This window comes from Bufo bufo, chromosome 6 (genome assembly GCF_905171765.1).
Source record: "Bufo bufo chromosome 6, aBufBuf1.1, whole genome shotgun sequence".
In the NCBI taxonomy this organism is placed as follows: domain Eukaryota; kingdom Metazoa; phylum Chordata; class Amphibia; order Anura; family Bufonidae; genus Bufo; species Bufo bufo.
The window spans coordinates 16,363,541-16,382,146 of NC_053394.1; positions in this window are offsets into that span (position 1 = coordinate 16,363,541).

An 18,606-nucleotide genomic window follows, 5' to 3' on the forward strand; every position below is an offset into this window, starting at 1 on the left:
GGTTCTTGTTAGGTCAACAAGTTGTCACGATCAGTGTGGGGGGGGGACTCCACACTGAACACAGGAGGGAAGGGGAACAATAACTGGGCCTGGAAACTAGGGAAGAAACAGGTCACCTCTTTGACAACCCTAATCCGGGCCCTAACTATCTATCAATATGAATAGACCCTGAAGGTAAGAATATTCATATGCAGGTTACCTAGGCCTTTATATCCCTTTTAGGCCCTGGAAAAGGTTAGGACCAGAGACCACTCATTCCTCCCCAGACGGATGAATATGAAGTCTCTGTCTCAGGCCCAGATACAAACAGGGAATATAACAAACACAAACAAACGCAACACTTAACTCACACCAGCTCAGCCAAACCCCAATTAAGCTATCTACCGCATAGTCAGAAGGGTGGGGTCAGACTATAAAGGGTAGAAGTGATGACCAATGAGCAACAGCTGAGAAAAGGGAAGTGGTAATTAACCCTATCAACACTGAAAGAAATCAAGAAGGCTGTTAGATTCCTCCACGCTCAGCCAATCTCCTTGATTTCCTGACATCAGTCGCCTGAAGGAACGTGACACAAGTCAGGAGGATGACCAGAGTGAGGAAGTGGAAGAGGTGGTGGACGATGACATCACTGACCCAACCTGGAAAGGTGGCAAGCCGAGCGAGGACAGCAGTACAGAGGGGGAGGGATCCGCAGCACCGCAACAGGCTGGAAGAGGCAGTGGGGTGGCAAAAGGTAGAAGGCGGGCCACACCAAACAGGACCACAACTGTTTACCGGAGCACTCCCTTGCGGCAATCTCCCTTGCCAAGGGGTAGGTGTTCGGCAGTCTGGTGCTTTTTTGAGGAAAGTGCGGACAATAAAAGAATTGTCATTTGCAACCTGTGCCGTACCAAAATGAGCAGGGGTGTGAACACTAGCAACCTCACCACCACCAGCATGATCCGCCACATGGCATCAAAGCACCGTAATAGGTGGGCCGAACGCCTGGGTCCACGGCCACACCGCTGCCTCCTCTTCCCCTTTGTTACTTGCTGGCCAATCCCCTGTCCAAGACGCAGGCCCGGATGCCTGCCGCCCTGCACCTGGACCTTCACAAGCACCATTAGCTAGCACATCCATTTCTGTGTCCCAGCGTAGCGTACAGATGTCCATACCCCAGGCCTTTGAACAAAAGCTCAAATACCCAGCCACCCACCCACAGGCCATAGCACGAAAAGCGCACCTTTCCAAATTGCTGGCCCTGGAAATGTTATCATTTAGGATTGTGGACACTGAGGCTTTCCGCAGCTTGATGGCGGTGGCGGTCCCTCGTTACTCAGTCCCCAGCCACCACTATTTTTCACGGCGTGCCGTCCCCAACTTACCACCATCTCTCATTCCTGTGGTGGAGAACGGACTAGCAAAATGGTGCAATACCAGAAGGTCCTTGTGGAAAAATTGCTCCAAAAATTTCCAGCTGACAACGCTGGCAGCAGAGTATGTAGTTCCTTGGGCAACCGAGGAGGGGAGACAAGGGGAACACACAGCGGTTCCAACAGAGGCAGGGCAACACTCTCCAAGACCTAGGACAGTTTCGTGACACCCCGCCAGCAACCTCACCTCACCCGGCCTAGTGTCACAAGGAGGGAAAAGTTTTGGAAGACGGCGAAGGAGTACATAGCAGACCGTGTCAGCGTCCTCAGTGATCCCTCTGTGCCTTACAACTATTGGGTGTACAAGCTGGACACGTGGCACGAACTGGCGCTCTACGCCTTGGAGGTGCTGGCCTGCCCTGCCGCCAGCGTTTTGTCAGAGCGGGTATTTAGTGCTGCTGGGGACATTATAACTTCTAAGTATATCCGCCTGTCAACTGAAAATACTGACAGGTTGACTCTTATAAAAATGAACAAGGCCTGGATTTCCCCTGACTTCTCGTCTCCACCAGAGGAAAGCGGATGAACATAAAGGCACTTTACATGTGGCTTTTATGGTGTATTGAATACACTGTATTCCCATGCACCCCTTCCACCACTAAAAAGGGTATATGGTTCAATCTTCCTTTTCTCCTCCTCCATCATATCAACATGCTTATTAGGCTGCCCTCGCTCCTAATGTTTTAGATGGTCACCAGCAGGCCCTCGCCGCTAATGTTTTTGAGGGTCACCAGCAATCCATAATTTTTCAAGGCTGTGTATGATGCCCTCCTCTATGTGTAATAAAGGGTGTATTGGAGTGCCGATTCCTTGTAATTTTTGGCAGCCCTTTCACTTAGTGCATAGGCTTTATGAATGTAGGAGTCCCACTACCTGAACTATTGTACCACAATGTGAATGAGGCCTCCATTATGTGATATACAGGTTGTATCGGAGTGCCTCTTCCTTATAATTTTTGGCAGCACTTGCACTTTATATACAAGTAAATATACAGGAAAGAATGTTTCCTAACAATTTTTCCTCTAAAATCGATTTTATCTTCGGTTTTGTGCGTATCATTGTCAGTCTGTAAAAGTGGCGTACTATTCGGACAACATTGTTCCCAGCAGCGACCTTGGAGTCCAAGATGCATCCAGACATCCTCCCCATGCTGTTCCCAAACCATTTCGGTGGTGTTTCCATAAATTTCTGACCTTTTCCTGTGAACCAGACACCCTCCCCTCTTCAGAGCAGGGGCTGCCTGGTTTAATGCTCGGGTTCTCCTATTGACTTCCATTATACTCGGGTGCTCTGTAGAACACCCAAGCATCACGATGTGTTCGGCCAGAGCACCTGAGCACTTTGGTGCTCGATCAACACTACTGTCCAGTCAGGAAGCTTTAAAGGGTTTTGATTACCACCTGTCCAAATGTATGATGGATGTGGGTCCTAACATGAGGACTAGCACTGATCACTAAAACAGAGATCTGGAGGTCCCTATAGACATGGAAACTAGCGCACAGAACATGTCACTCAATTTGCCCAATTCCAATGCTGTGTCCCACTGAGCTCCTTCTGCATCCTGGCACAACTGGTTAGAACCAAGGCTCTGCTGTTCTGGATGTATGGTGCACCCCAAGTTGAAGATCACATCTGATCTTTTAGGAGAACTGTCCTGTAATGCTTTTCCTGGTGTTTGAGATCCATTCCTTTCCTGGCACTTGTCCCCTTATGCCGTTTTTGATAACTCTAATCCTGACCCTGACCTCGTTCTTGTTCCTGACCACATTCTTGCCTTGTCCTATTGTTCACCTGCACAGTTCTTATTGTTTGACTCCTGGTTCTGACTCCAGACTTTCTCCCACAGTACGTGCTTACTTTAATCTCTGGCTTGTCATATTCTGATTTATCTCCCTATGTCGAGCCTTTGCTGTGATTCACTCCACGCCACTTCTGCATCTGCACTACTGCTTGCTAAACACTATGGCTTCAGAAGCCTTCTGCAGTAGAGTCCACCTCCTTGCAGGGGTTAGTGGTAAAAAATTACTGAGGATCCCTTAAACTTTAAAAGCCGGTCTAGACAGTGTTGAATAGACTATTGTGTAAACACTCGATTCTAAACTAAATGAGGTACATTGTCATGACTACCAAAGTTGGCTACCATAATTTTGGAAAAAGTAGGGTGTCAGGGATAAATTGAACTATAACACAGTGGAAGGTGGCTTCATTGGTGCACCCTCTGGTGAAATAATCCTAGCAACAGTTACATCACAAAATGGAAACAACAAATCACCTAATAAAATTAAAACTCAACCCAGGATGAATTGTATCAATTCCCATAATAAGCTGCATTATTATAGAAAAAGATACATTAGTGCAAGAATCATTCACTGATGTAACGGGAGGTAACAATAGGTTTCCTGGAAGATCTGGATCCATTCCTGAACAATTACAATAAAGGGTCAGATAAATGGGGTAATCATATTGGAATTTGACAGGACCTTCCCCAAACGTATCACAAAGCTGGAAGCGACAGTTATGTAAAATCGAAGTGCATACTGTAACTAGTGTTGAGCAAATCAAAGTTAACGAGGAGGACTTCGTCCGAATTTCAGGAAAAATTTGATTTGCAATTTCCTTATGCTTTGTTGCAACAATTTGATTTAAAAAAAATAGAAAAATCACACCTCATGCATTTAAACGCAAAGAGGCCGCCGTGACCATCTTGGCATAAGATCCCGCGCCAAATCTCATGCGTAGTGGCGTATGACGTCAGCACGCTGACCGATGTCATGGCATCATCACGCGCCGTGTGAGATTTCACGCTGGATCTTCAAGCAAGATGGCCACTAAAATGGATGCAATAAGTACAATTTTTTTTTTTTATGAGCAACCACTAAATTACTTTAATAATGATCTCAGATGCTGCAATCAGTGTTCAATGCGGCATCTTAGGAGTTCAATGACAGGATGCGACACAATCGCCATTCCCTCACATTGCACCCGCGTAGTAATGTGTCATGAATAGAGTTGAGCGGACACCTGGATGTACGGGTTCGGCCGAACTTCACAAAAAAGTTCGAGTTCGGGACCCGATCTTGATCCCGAACCCTATTGAAGTCAATGGGGACCCGAACTTTGGAGCACTAAAATGGCTGTAAAAAAGTCATGGAAACGGCTAGAGGGCTGCAAATGGCAGCAAAATGTGGTTAAGAGCATGGCAAGTGCTCTGCAAACAAATGTGGATAGGGAAATGACTTAAAATAACATAAAATATCTAAGAAATAAAAAATAATAATCTTGATCTAGGAGGAGGAGGAGGTCCATATGGAGAAGGAGGTTGAGAAAGCGGTGGATGTGGCGGTGTAGGTGGAAGCGTCGGTGGAGGAGGAGGAGGTAGCCAACACTGGTTTTTGATTGTTTTTTATTTTATAATTTATTTATTTTTGTTTAAATTTGGGTAGACCCCAAAACATTGGAAAATATAACCTGTGATAACCCCCTCTAGCCGTGCTAAGCACACGTTCAGATAATACACTGGCTGCAGGGCAGGCCAGCACCTCCAAGGCGTAAAGGGCAAGCTCAGGCCATGTGCCCATTTTGGATACCAAGAAGTTGAAGGGGGCAGACCCGTCAGTCAGTATGTGTAAGCGTGTGCACACATACTGCTCAACCATGTCGCACGTCCCCGTGACATCCACCATCCATTTGGATATCTTCTCTATCAATGTTCGATGTTCTTTTATGCGCCTACCATGTTGATCACGGTTAACGGGGAATCAGGGTTCCACGCCGGAGAGGGGACGTGAGAAAGGGAGACCACATCCAAGGGAGGTCAATGGCTGAAATGTGATCGAGCTGAAATGTGGGACAAGTTATTAAAACGGAAGAATCGATGGAAAAGAGGGGGCGCGCGTCAATTAAAGACGAATTATAGAAATGTAAGTCCCTGTCACCTATGCAGAGCAGGGGTTTTTCATCGGCAAAAATGGGTTAATGTCCCCCACCAATGGAACAGACGATTTTAGAAATTTTTTGGCCCTGTCAACTATGCAGAGCAGGGGTTTATTCACGGCAAAACTGTGTTCATGTCACCCACCAATTGAACAGACGATTTTACAAAAATTAGTTCCAAGTCACAAGAGCAGGGGTTTGTATACGGCAAAATTGGTAAAATGTCACCTGACAATGTAACAGACGATTTATTTTTTATTTTAGGTCCCTGTCACCCATGGAGAGCAGGTGTTTATTCACGACAAAAATGGTAAAATGTCACCCAAGAATGTAACAGACGCTTTTGCACCCTGCTCCATCTTCTGCTGTGCTGGTGGCTCTGTGCGACCACCGCCTCTTCCTCCGAACTACATCGGTCACTCGCATGACCTTGGTTCCATGTGGGGTCTAGTATCTCATCGTCCTCCACATCATCTTTCACCCAGTCTTCACCCCTGCCCTCTTTGTCGGTCTGCACACTGCAGAAAGCCCCAGCAGTTGGCACCTGTGTTTCGTCATCGTCCGAGACGTGCTGCGATGGTCCTCCCATGTACTCATCCTGAAACATAAGTGGTTGGGCATCGGTGCACTCAATCTCTTCCACTTCTGGGGCAGGGCTAGGTGGATGGCCCTGGGAAACCCTGCTAACAGAGTCATCAAAAAGCAGAAGAGACTGCTGCATGACTTGGGGCTCAGACTGCTTGGCTGATTTGCAAGGGGGTGAGGTGAAAGACTGATGGACATCGGCTGCAGGTGCCAACTGTGGTCTTTCAGCAGGAGACTGGGTGGGAGACAATGTGAAGGAACTAGAGGCACTGTCAGCCACCCAATCTACTATCGCCTGTACTTGTTCTGGCCTCACCATTTGTAGAGCCGCATTAGGCCCGACCAAATACCGCTGCAGGTTCTGTCGCCTACTCGCACCTGAGGAAGGTGTTTCACTTGTGCGTGTAGCTGGCACAGATCGACCACGTCCTCTCCCTGCAACAGGAGCTCCACCAGCAGCACCACGACCGGGGCCACGTCCCTTATTTGACGCTCTCCTCATTCTTTGCGTTCACCAACCAAACTAACAGATGGTTTATGTCAGGCGATGTAACCGTCAATAGTCAACAATTAAGTTCACTGAGAGTAAAGCAGTGCAGGCGTCATAAAGAGGACATTTATTTTAAGATCGCACAATAGTTTGACAGGCGAAGTTTATACAATTACTTCACGGTCACAAAAAATGTTAATTTGTCAACCAACAATGTAACTGCAGTATTGACTAGTTGTATTTGACTGTCAGAAATGCAGCAAAGGGCCCAGATGTAGGGTCTTGCACAAAATGGGTGTTTTTTTAAAACCCAGAATATAATTGCTGTATTTCAAGCTTATATTTCACTGTGACAAATGCAGGAAAGGCCACAAATGTATTATCTTGCCCAAAATGGGTGTTTTTTTTTAAACCAGAATATAACAGCGGTATCTAACGCTAGTATTTGACTGTGACAAATGCAGCAAAAGGCCCCAGATGTAGGGTCTTGCAAAAAATGGGTGTTTTGCTAACAACAAAATATAATTGCAGTATTTCAAGCTTGTAGTTCACTGTAACAAATGCAACAAAGGCCACAAATGTATTATCTTGCCCAAAATGGGTGTTTTTTTATACCAGAATATAACAGCAGTATCTAACGCTTGTTTTTCACTGTGACAATTTCAGCAAAGGCACCAGATGTAGAGTATTGCAAAAAATGAGTGTTTTTGAGTGTTTTTTTTAAAACCCAGAGTATAATTGCAGTATTTCAAGCTTGTATTTCACTTTGACAAATGCAAATATGCTGTGCTGGTGCACTGAACTTACATTAAAATGGCCGCCGCCGCCCACCTAACTAACAGACGGATAAAAGTCATTTTTCTGTGTCACTGGGCTCAGAGCAGGGTAAAAAAATGGTGCACTGCACCCACAAAACTAAATCGCTGTAGATCGCTGAGTTAACAAGCACTTCTGATAACTGATTCTTTCCTATTCTCTCCTTCACAGCAGCAGCATCCTCTCCCTACACTAAGCACAGCAGAGTGACGTGCAGCGCTACGTGACTCCAGCTTATATAGAGCCTGGGTCACATGCTGCACTGGCCAATCACAGCCATGCCATTAGTAGGCATGGCTGTGATGGCTTCTAAGGGCACACAAGTTAAACGCTTGTTGATTGGCTGCTCGCCAAACACCGAACTCAAACCCAAACGTTTACTGAAATGTTCGGGTTCAGTTCCGTGGTCAAAAAATCCTAAAGTTCGGTACGAACCCGAACTTTACAGTTCGGGTTCGCTCAACCCTAGTCATGAAGCAATTTTTTTTATAAAATTCGGAGAAGCAGCGGAATCGAATATTTAAGAATTTCGCTAATCTCTAACTGTATCATTCACATTATCCTTCACTGTAAATGAGAGTATGAACCCTGGAAAAACAACCATAGCCCAGACCATTACCTCCCCTGCTCCACATTTTATAGCAGGCGCTATAACATTCAAGTCTGCAGCATATCCCATATCCATCCATCAGGCTGCCGGGGTGGACTTAAAATGTCACTAGAAAAAAAATAAAAGTGGCCCTATTTTGTAGTGGTGCCCAACTTCACAGAAGGCAGGGTAACATAACTTAGTGGGGCCAACCATACCATATGCAGCACATTATAACACCCAAGCAGGGCCAAATGCCACAGTGCAATCACAAAATACCTCCCTAAAAACTGTCCCTCTGTGGTGGCCAGCGCCTGTCGCCACATTCTGTCTTCTGTTACTTCAGTTGCCATAGGATGGCAATACAGTTAAATTCAGGGGTCAGGAAGGGAGTGTAAGATCATTACTTACCAGCTGTGAGGAGGGCTCATATGGGCCTCTAGGCATTGGCCCACTGGGAAGTTTGTCCGTAGGGTATATGGCCAGTCCACTCCTGCTCCTGAGTCTGGTGACAGCCACTCCAGCAGACACTTGGCATTGTGCATACTGATCTTAGAATTGTGTGCAGTTCATGAACGCTTGGTTCTTGTGCTAATGCTAATCCTATAGGAGCATACGTTGACACACCACACGGTTCAGCGCTCTGAGATTGCCTGGTCTATTGCTTCATGGCTGAGCTTGTGTTAAAAACTGGCTTTTGCCTATGACTGTGCCAAGTCTAAAGCCGCTGAGCTCTTCAGTACGACCCATACTGCTCCCAGTGTTTGTCTACAGAGATTGCATTGGTCTTTACTTGATATCAGGGTGCATTCAGATGGTGCAGATGGGTGCCTTCAAAATGACATAAAAAAGACTGCATGAAAAAAAACTGGATTACTGCATGATTGATTGTTTTTGCAGCAGTTTTCAATTCTATAGGTCACTGAAAACTGCAGCAAAAACACATATACAATTTAACCAAATCCAACTATCCCGTCGGAATATGATCTTAAAGGGGTTGTGTCATTTCAGACAATGGGGGCGTATCGCTAGGATATGCGCCCATTGTCCGATAGGTGCGGGTCCCGCCTCTGGGACCCACACCTATCTTGTAAACGGAGCTGGCAAAGTCCCGGAGGGCGCATTTGGAAGCCGTGTACCGGGGTGGGCTCCACAGGATACAGCGAAGTCACGAACAAGGAAAACGACTCTGACACCTGCTCTTGTAGAACAGACTTTGTTTTACTTTTACAGGATATCAAACACTTTCCCAAATGCAGTGAACATAAAATCAGATTTCATACACTCAGCCCGGAGGCTAAGACCCCTGTGTCGCACAGCACGGCGCCCTACGATGGAAGCCGGAAAACACTTGCGCAATTTACCTTCTGCGAGCAGAGCTAACTCTGCCTCACCATACCTGTTATTACCCTGAAGAACAGGAACAATCGTGTATGTGTGAGATACAGGCTAGCCCGCAGTGCAACACAGCAGCTTACAATCTTACCAGACTATACAGTACTATCCCCCTCCCTTTTCCCAAACTGTGATGTGGCACGTGCCTAAAATATATCACTCCTGATGAACACGCTTGGGTAACTGGAGATTATGGTGAAGAGCTCTCTGTTCTCCGGAGCGAACCAGAACTTTAACTGATAAGTCCTTGTGATAAACAAGCATCAATTCTTGATAGCCTGCCACTCAGCAACACTAACTAACTAACTACCGGCAGGTTTGATCTCAGTTCCTAGTATTTAGGCACCAATCTTATATTGAGGTGCGTGCACGCTCTGTCTTACCGACCCGGGTCTGCTCTGTCTCAGCTGATGACTGCGAACTGAACAAAGGATGATCTAACACACGTGCGGTACCGTAGGGTCTGTGGCTTTGATCTTCAGCGATCCTGGCAGCTGTACTCCTTCTCCTGGACGACATCCGGGTCCTTGAAACGATCAGCTTCACTTGACTGCAGTCCTGGTCGCAAAAGGGTAATTCCACGCTTGAATGTTAATGGATTTCTTTTCTCACACACTTTTCCCGTCTGCAACTAAGATGGATGCCAGCTTCCTTCCTCTAGACACACAGCTCCACCTCCTATGAATATTTAAATCTGAGCAGTCTGTTAAGCTGTCTGGGGAAACAGCGGCCTCTTGTGGCCAAACAGTAAAATAACAGTGTTCATGCAATAAGAGCTGTTTCAGACTCTCACACACCACACATGCACAGCTGCTCTCCATTCATTTCTACTGGGCCGCCGAACATAGCCGAGTGCTGGCTCGTATATTTCTGTTGGCCCCATATAAATGAATGGGAGCGGTGGCCGCGATATACCCCTATTGTCTGAGATGGGAATACATCTTTAAGCACCTGTTTGAAATTAGTGGGGGTCAAACACCTGAAGTCAATAACTGAGGGGTCCACACACATTTGATCATATAATCCCCTTCATCAGAGGGTAACATATCTGATAGAAGGGACTCAAACGCAAGATATAGATCGCAATGTGTACTTGCCAATATATTTCATTCCTGCAGGGCTGTCCCACAAAGTGGATGGTAGGAAGAACAAAAGTTTGCTTTAAAATGAATTTTTAGTTGTTCCGGGGTTGTTTCTGGGGTGATTATGTTTTTTTTTTTCTTAAATGCTCCAAGATTTTGGAATCAAACATGGCTAGAGAATAGTGTACATACCCTAAGAGCACACAATGAACCTGCTATGAGACCATTAGCAGTCAATGGGTTGAAGAAAAAGGCAGGGTGATTGGAATGGCACATGGGGGAAAAACACCACTTTGGATGTCCTTTATTAAGGAGCTTGTGATTAATTTATTCGAAGAAAATAGTCATAGGTGCACTTTTAACTGACTGTGCAACAATATTTAGTTGCACGGCCGGTTCACGCTGCATTCGGCAGTTGGGCGGGATGGGGATGGAGCAGGGGCATGTCATGGAATTTACTAACTTTTACGCCTGGAAACAGGGGCTGGAGTAGTTTTATTGCCAGGGCCAAGGACTGGAATAGATGCACCTAATTTAAGGCCTAAAAAGCCGATCTTAGTAAATGTGCCCCACTCTGTTCTATACACATCTAATGCTATATTGTATAAACATATGGTTTGCAACAATGTATCATGTCCCAATATCTCCCCGTTCCAATGTGTGCCTGCTGCTGTACAGAGGTCAGAAGATCAAATTCTTCATGAACTTGGAGACCTCTTCTGATGCAAGAAATTGGTTCGTAGATCTTCTTAGCTGAGCGCAGATCTTGTTCTTCAGGTGTCTAGGCTTTATGTATCTCTGAGAGGTGCTCAAAGGGCAATTATAAAGGAAATACAGCAGGATCATTCCCCAGGAAGCTAAATCAATACACGCCTGCTGGATTTACCTGTTCCGTCCCAAATGTGAGTCTATATATTGCTCCAGTACAGAACAATATATTTCAGTGCAGAGGAAGCAGCTGGGATGAAATATGGCAGTAGAGACAGATAATGATCATAAACTGTAAAGTAACAGAGTATGAGGGAGCGCCATGAATTTTCAGGGGTATAGATGGTGCTTTAGAAACGCGTCATAAATTGTGAAGGACAGAAAAAAACACACACACGGTGGAGGGGCTGATGCTACAAAGCAGAACACAAATGAACATGCAGAAGTATGAAACTAAGGGTGTGTAAACTTTTGCAATAAATGGGTTTTGCAAAAAAAAATAAAAATTTTTGCAAATACTTTGAATAAAGAATATCCACAGCTCCTATGAAGACTTATGTGTAGCCACGGTTACAGACTACAAACCCTCTGTCGTCTGATCCTGAAGTCCCATGTCTAACCCCTCTTCTGCTTTCAAGACAGGACAGCTTGATTGGACTGTCTATAATTGCTGCCCATTTTCACGTTCTCTGCTGGCTCATGCTCAAGTATTTTTAATCCACTCTTGTGGGCTTGTTACAGTGTATCAGTACAGGAGATTATCTGTGGGCTGAACACAGCTGCAGTATAAATCTCTCTACTGTTCTACACTAAAACAAATTTTCAGCAGAAATATTAGACAGTGGGTGACGTTGAAAGCTGTGACACACGGAATCATAAAATTTAGAAACTTGCTGATAAATTTCATAGTATATTAGGATGGTATCAGCTTTTCTAATACAGAGCTCCAAATCCCTTTTATAGATACAGTGTAAAATAATAAAAACCCTGCTTGAAAACTGCCACCACTAGGGGGAGATGAGGAGCTAACTGCACACTGTGTTATTATTGAGGCCTGCAGCCACCAGTAGGCATAGCTTAGGATCTTAATGTATACTATGTTATTATTGAGGCCTGCAATCACCATTAGGGGGAGTTCAGGCGCTTACTGCATACTGTATTATGCAACCCACAATAGGGGGAGCCCGAGAGCTTACTGCATACTGTGCTATTATTGAGGCTTGCATCCAACACTAGAGGGAGTTCAAGAGCTCACTGCATATTGTGCTATTATTGAGGCCTGCAGCCACCACTAGGGGTAGCTCGGGAGCTTACTGCATACTGTGTTATTATTGAGGCCTGCAGCCACCACTAGGGGTAGCTCGGGAGCCCACTGCATACTGTGTTATTATTGAGGCCTGCAGCCACCACTAGGGGTAGCTCGGGAGCTTACTGCATACTGTGTTATTATTGAGGCCTGCAGCCACCACTAGGGGTAGCTCGGGAGCTTACTGCATACTGTGTTATTATTGAGGCCTGCAGCCACCACTAGGGGGAGCTCAGGCACTTACTACATATTGTGTTACTATTGAAGGACTTATCCAACCAAAAAGTAAAATTAAAGGGGTTCTCCAGGAATAAAAAAAATGAAAATATTTAAATATTATTTTATCATAAATATATTCACAAATACCTTTCATTACTTAGAATGGCTTGTTTTGTCTGGGGAGCAATCATTAGGAGAAATAAAATGGCTGCTGTCCTATTAGTTCACACAAAACCAGTCCTAATAACACAGGAGGACAAGTTACTTCACAACACTGAGCTACAGAGCTGCCTCTGCTCCTCCTCTCTGCTCTACTTGTCAGGTATCATGATCCTGAATACAGGTGGATATCTATGGGAATGGAGATGATGAGGAGACATGAAAGGAGGGTGGGGGGTAATAAGCAGCAGCACTTGTATGCAGTCTCCATTACCATAGCCTGTCCTGTCTGTCTTCTCTGTATTTCATGTCTCCTCATGAACTAAATTCCCCAGAGACTCAGCTAAAGTTCTTATCATCTGCATTCAGGATAATAATCCCTGACAAGTAGAGAGGAGGAGGATGAAGCGGCTCTTTACCTCAGTGTTGTAAAGTAACTTGTCCTGTTGTGTGATTAGGACAGGTTTTGTGTGTACTAATGGGACAGCGGCCATTTTATTTCCCCTGATGATTGCTCCCCAGACAAAACAAACCATTATAAATAATGAAAGGCATTTGAGAATATATTTATAATAAAGTAATATTTAAGCATTTTCATTTTCTTAATTCCCGGAGAACCCCTTTAAATAGAGACAGAGGTTGAGTAAAAAAAAGAATCTAATAAACATTATGCCACCCTGTCCCTGCTCTAGTGTGTTTCCCGCCAGACTGGAGGAGATGTGTCATTCCCATTCACATTACTGATGCCGCCATTCACTTATCTCACAGGACACTTGTGGAGAAACGGCATGTGACCTCTTAGCCTCTGCAGTGATATACCATTCTTGTGAGACCAGTAATTGACTGCGGCCGTCATGAACATCATCACTTCTGGTCTCAAAATGGTGGGGAAGAGAGCGCAGCGTTGCTACAGTTGGACTTATGTAAAGTCATCAGCTCCAAAGCTCCCCTTAGTAGTGGCTGCAGGTGAACACAATTTCTACTACTTAACTCTGTATCAACAGTAGTAATTTGTAGCTCTGCCTCACAAAACTGAGCCCTTACAGAAAAATTAATTGAGAACTTAATAAACACCTGCCGTATAAGGAACAAAAAGGGTTAAATTTAGGCGCATACGTTTAGGTTCTCTATTATTAGAAGACATTTAACCAAGAAAAGCTCTTAAACAGATAAAGCAATGGTAGAAAACGGCACATCCATCTCAGCAGGCGCCTTGTTCTGTCCATTCCTGTCTTCTTTTAGACTGGGCTTCACTGTTAGTTTTTAGACTTTCTCATTTGGCAAAACCTCTGTGACAGCAACCTCTCCAGGTACAAGTGACAGCTGGATGGAGGGAATGGAACTGGCCCTGGGGTCTAGCATGTTATTATGTTGCTAATGATATCAGCAAGAACATCAGCGGGCGGAAAACTGTGCACTGTACAGAACAAAAAAGCAGAATCAACGGAAACCACAGGAAAAAACAAAAGTGAGAAAATGTCTTGTTTATTTGTACATTTTCCACTATTTTGTAGTACAATAGAAGTTATCAGATTATATAAAATTATTTTTACAGGAGTTATATTCTTGTACATATAAGCAGTATTATAGCAGTTATATCCTTGTACATAGGAGGCAGTATTATAGTAGTTATATTCTTGTACATAGGAGCAGTATTATGGTAGTTATATTCTTGTACATAAGGGGCAGTATTATAGTAGTTATATTCTTGTACATAGGAGCAGTATTATAGTAGTTATATTCTTGTACATAGGAGCAGTATTATAGTAGTTATATTCTTGTACATAGGAACAGTATTATAGTAGTTATATTCTTGTATATAGGAGCAGTATTATAGTAGTTATATTCTTGTACATAGGAGCAGTATTATAGTAGTTATATTCTTGTACATAGGAGCAGTATTATAGTAGTTATATTCTTGTACATAGGAGACAGTATTATAGTAGTTATATTCCTGTACATAGGAGGCAGTATTATAGTAGTTATATTCTTGTACATAGGAGCAGTAGTATAGTAGTTATATTCTTGTACATAGGAGCAGTATTATAGTAGCTATATTCTTGTACATAGGAGCAGTATTATAGTAGTTATATTATTGTACATAGGAGGCAGTATTATAGTAGTTATATTCATGTACATAGGAGCAGTATTATAGTAGTTATATTCTTGTATATAGGAGCAGTATTATAGTAGTTATATTCTTGTACATAGGAGCAGTATTATAGTAGTTATATTCTTGTACATAGGAGCAGTATTATAGTAGTTATATTCTTGTATATAGGAGCAGTATTATAGTAGTTATATTCTTGTACATAGGAGCAGTATTATAGTAGTTATATTCTTGTATATAGGAGCAGTATTATAGTAGTTATATTCTTTATCAAATTTCTTTTTATTTGAGAAAAATACACAGTCATGTAGAGAGTCATACATCTTGTGTTATATTCTTGTACATAGGAGCAGTACTATAGTAGTTATATTCTTGTACATAAGAGCAGTATTATAGTAGTTATATTCTTGTACATAGGAGCAGTATTATAGTAGTAATATTCTTGTACATAGGAGGCAGTATTATAGCAGTTATATTCTTGTACATAGGAGCAGTATTATAGTAGTTATATTCTTGTACATAGGAGGCAGTATTATAGTAGTTATATTCTTGTACATAGGAGCAGTATTATAGTAGTTATATTCTTGTACATAGGAGCAGTATTATAGTAGTTATATTCTTGTACATAGGAGGCAGTATTATAGTAGTTATATCCTTGTACATAGGAGCAGTATTATAGTAGTTATATTCTTGTACATAGGAGCAGTATTATAGTAGTTATATTCTTGTACATAGGATCAGTATTATAGTAGTTATATTCTTCTACATAGGAGCAGTATTATAGTAGTTATATTCTTGTACATATAAGCAGTATTATAGTAGTTATATTCTTGTACATAGGAGCAGTATTATAGTAGTTATATTCTTGTACATAGGAGCAGTATTATAGTAGTTATATTCTTGTACATAGGAGGCAGTATTATAGTAGTTATATTCTTGTACATAGGAGGCAGTATTATAGTAGTTATATTCTTGTACATAGGAGCAGTATTATAGTAGTTATATTCTTGTACATAGGAGCAGTATTATAGTAGTTATATTCTTGTACATAGGAGAAGTATTATAGTAGTTATATTCTTGTACATAGGAGAAGTATTATAGTAGTTATATTCTTGTACATAGGGGGCAGTATTATAGTAGTTATATTCTTGTACATAGGAGAAGTATTATAGCAGTTATATTCTTGTACATAGGATTAGTATTATAGTAGTTATATTCTTGTACATAGGAGGCAGTATTATAGTAGTTATATTCTAGTACATAGGAACAGTAATATAGTAGTTTATATTCTTGTACATAGGAGCAGTATTATAGTAGTTATATTCTTCTACATAGGAGCAGTATTATAGTAGTTATATTCTTGTACATACTGTAGGAGCAGTATTATAGTAGTTATATTCTTGTACATAGGAGCCGTATTTTAGTAGTTATATTCTTGTACATAGGAGCAGTATTATAGTAGTTATATTCTTGTACATAGGAGCAGTATTATAGTAGTTATATTCTTGTACATAGGAGCAGTATTATAGTAGAAATTGTGGGGTTTTGCTCTGGTAGATACGGTAGGCGAGCGAGGTACAGAGGCAAAATACAAGTTCTTAACCTCAAAACGTCAGTGTTTATTCACACTTGAGGCAATTGCACAAAACAGCATGTAACTTTGCAGTCTTGGTGTTAATTCACACACAATGGAAAGTTCATATAACACAAGTCACCTTGATGGCAGTTCTGCCTCCAGTAGTCAGAAGCAGGCTTTAGGGGCCTGTTTCCCCAGCATGCGGCTCTCAGTCCTCCAGCACGGCACAAATCCTCAGATCCGAAAAACAGAGACATCTCTGCTGAGCCCAGCTGCCTATTTAAGGACAGCCAGGTGCTGCCAAAACACAGAAAGGCACTTAAACTCTGGTCCGGTATTTGACCTCACCTGGCTGGAAACCAGCCCAGCCGCACATGCTAGGAGGAAAATACCTGCCTTGCCAGACACAACCCCTCACTGTGTCACAATATATTCTTGTACATAGGAGCAATATTATAGTAGTTATATTCTTGTACATAGGAGCAGTATTATAGTAGTTATATTCTTGTACATAGGAGCAGTATTAGAGTAGTTATATTCTTGTACATAGGAGCAGTATTATAGTAGTTATATTCTTGTACATAGGAGCAGTATTATAATAGTTATATTCTTGTGCATAGGAGTAAGTATTATAGTAGTTATTGTCTTGTACATAGGAGGCAGTATTATAGTAGTTCTATTCTTGTACATAGAAGCAGTAATATAGTAGTTATATTCTTGTACATAGGAGCAGTATTATAGTAGTTATATTCTTGTGCATAGGATGCAATTTTTATTAGTATAAACAAACATAACAATACATTCAATCAAAATGAACAGAAACAATGGTCATTTACCAGAAATCATACATATCCAACTATAAAATAATAATGATAAGAAGTTCAGGACCCTGCCATTTTTCACCATAAGGACCAGGCTATTTTTTGCAAATCTGACATGTGTCACTTTATGTGGTAATAACTTTAAAACGCTTTCACTTATCCAGGCCATTCTGAGATTGTTTTCTCATCACATATTGTACTTCATGATAGTGGTAAAACTGAGTTAAAAAAAAAACAATTTTTACTTATAAAAAAAATACCAAATTTACCAAAAATTTGGAAAAGTTGCAAATTTCAATTTCTCTACTTTTGTAATAGATAGTAATAACTGGAAAAATTGTTATTACTTTACATTCCCCATATGTCTACTTCATGTTTGGATCATTTTATGAATGCTATTTTATTTTTTGGGGACATTAGAAGGCTAAGAAGTTAAGAAGCAAATCTTCTCATTTTTCAGAAAATTTCCAAAACCCACTTTTTAAGCACCAGTTCAGGTCTGAAGTCACTTTGTGAGGCTTACATAATAGAAACCACCCAAAAATGACCCCATTATAGAAACTACACCCCTTAAGGTATTCAAAACTGATTTTTACAAACTTTGTTAACCCTTTAGGTCAGGCATCCTCAAACTGCGGCCCTCCAGCTGTTGCAAAACTACAACTCCCAGCATGCCCGAACAGCCTACAGGTATCAGCCTACAGCAGGGTATTGTGGGAGTTGTAGTTTTACAACAGCTGGAGGGCCGCAGTTGGAGGATGCCTGTTTTAGTGTTTCCATAGTCTGAGAGCTATAGTTAATTTTTATTTTTTAGGTGATTGTCTTAGGTAGAGGTTCATTTTTTCTGGGATGAGGTGACGGTTAGATTGATACTATTTTGGGGGCATACGCCTTTTTGATCGCTTGGTGTTGCACTTTTAGTGATGTAAGGTGACAAAAAAATTGCTTTTTTAGTAATGTTTATTTTTTATTTTTTTTACAGTATTCACCTGAGGGGTTAGGTCATGTGATATTTTTATAGAGCTGGTTGATACGGACGTGGAGATACCTAATATGTCTACTTTTATTTTTTACCTATTTTTTACTATTTTTTTTTGTTTATTTTGGGAAAAGGACACTTTTTTTTTTACTTGAAACTTAAAAAAAATAAAATATATATATATATATATTTTTTTCACTTTATTATTTGTCCCACTATGGGACTTTAACATTTCAAGGCCTGATCCCTGTTTGAATACAGCACAATATATCTGTATTCTGCTGTATTGAACTGTCAGTGTCTTAACAGTTGCCTAGGAAACCCAGCCTGGGGCTCTAAGGCCTCCGTACATGCCGGGCCCCAAGCCTTGGAATGGCTTGGGGCTGCTATGGCAACCATCGAGTCCCTGCCACAGCAGCGTGGGAA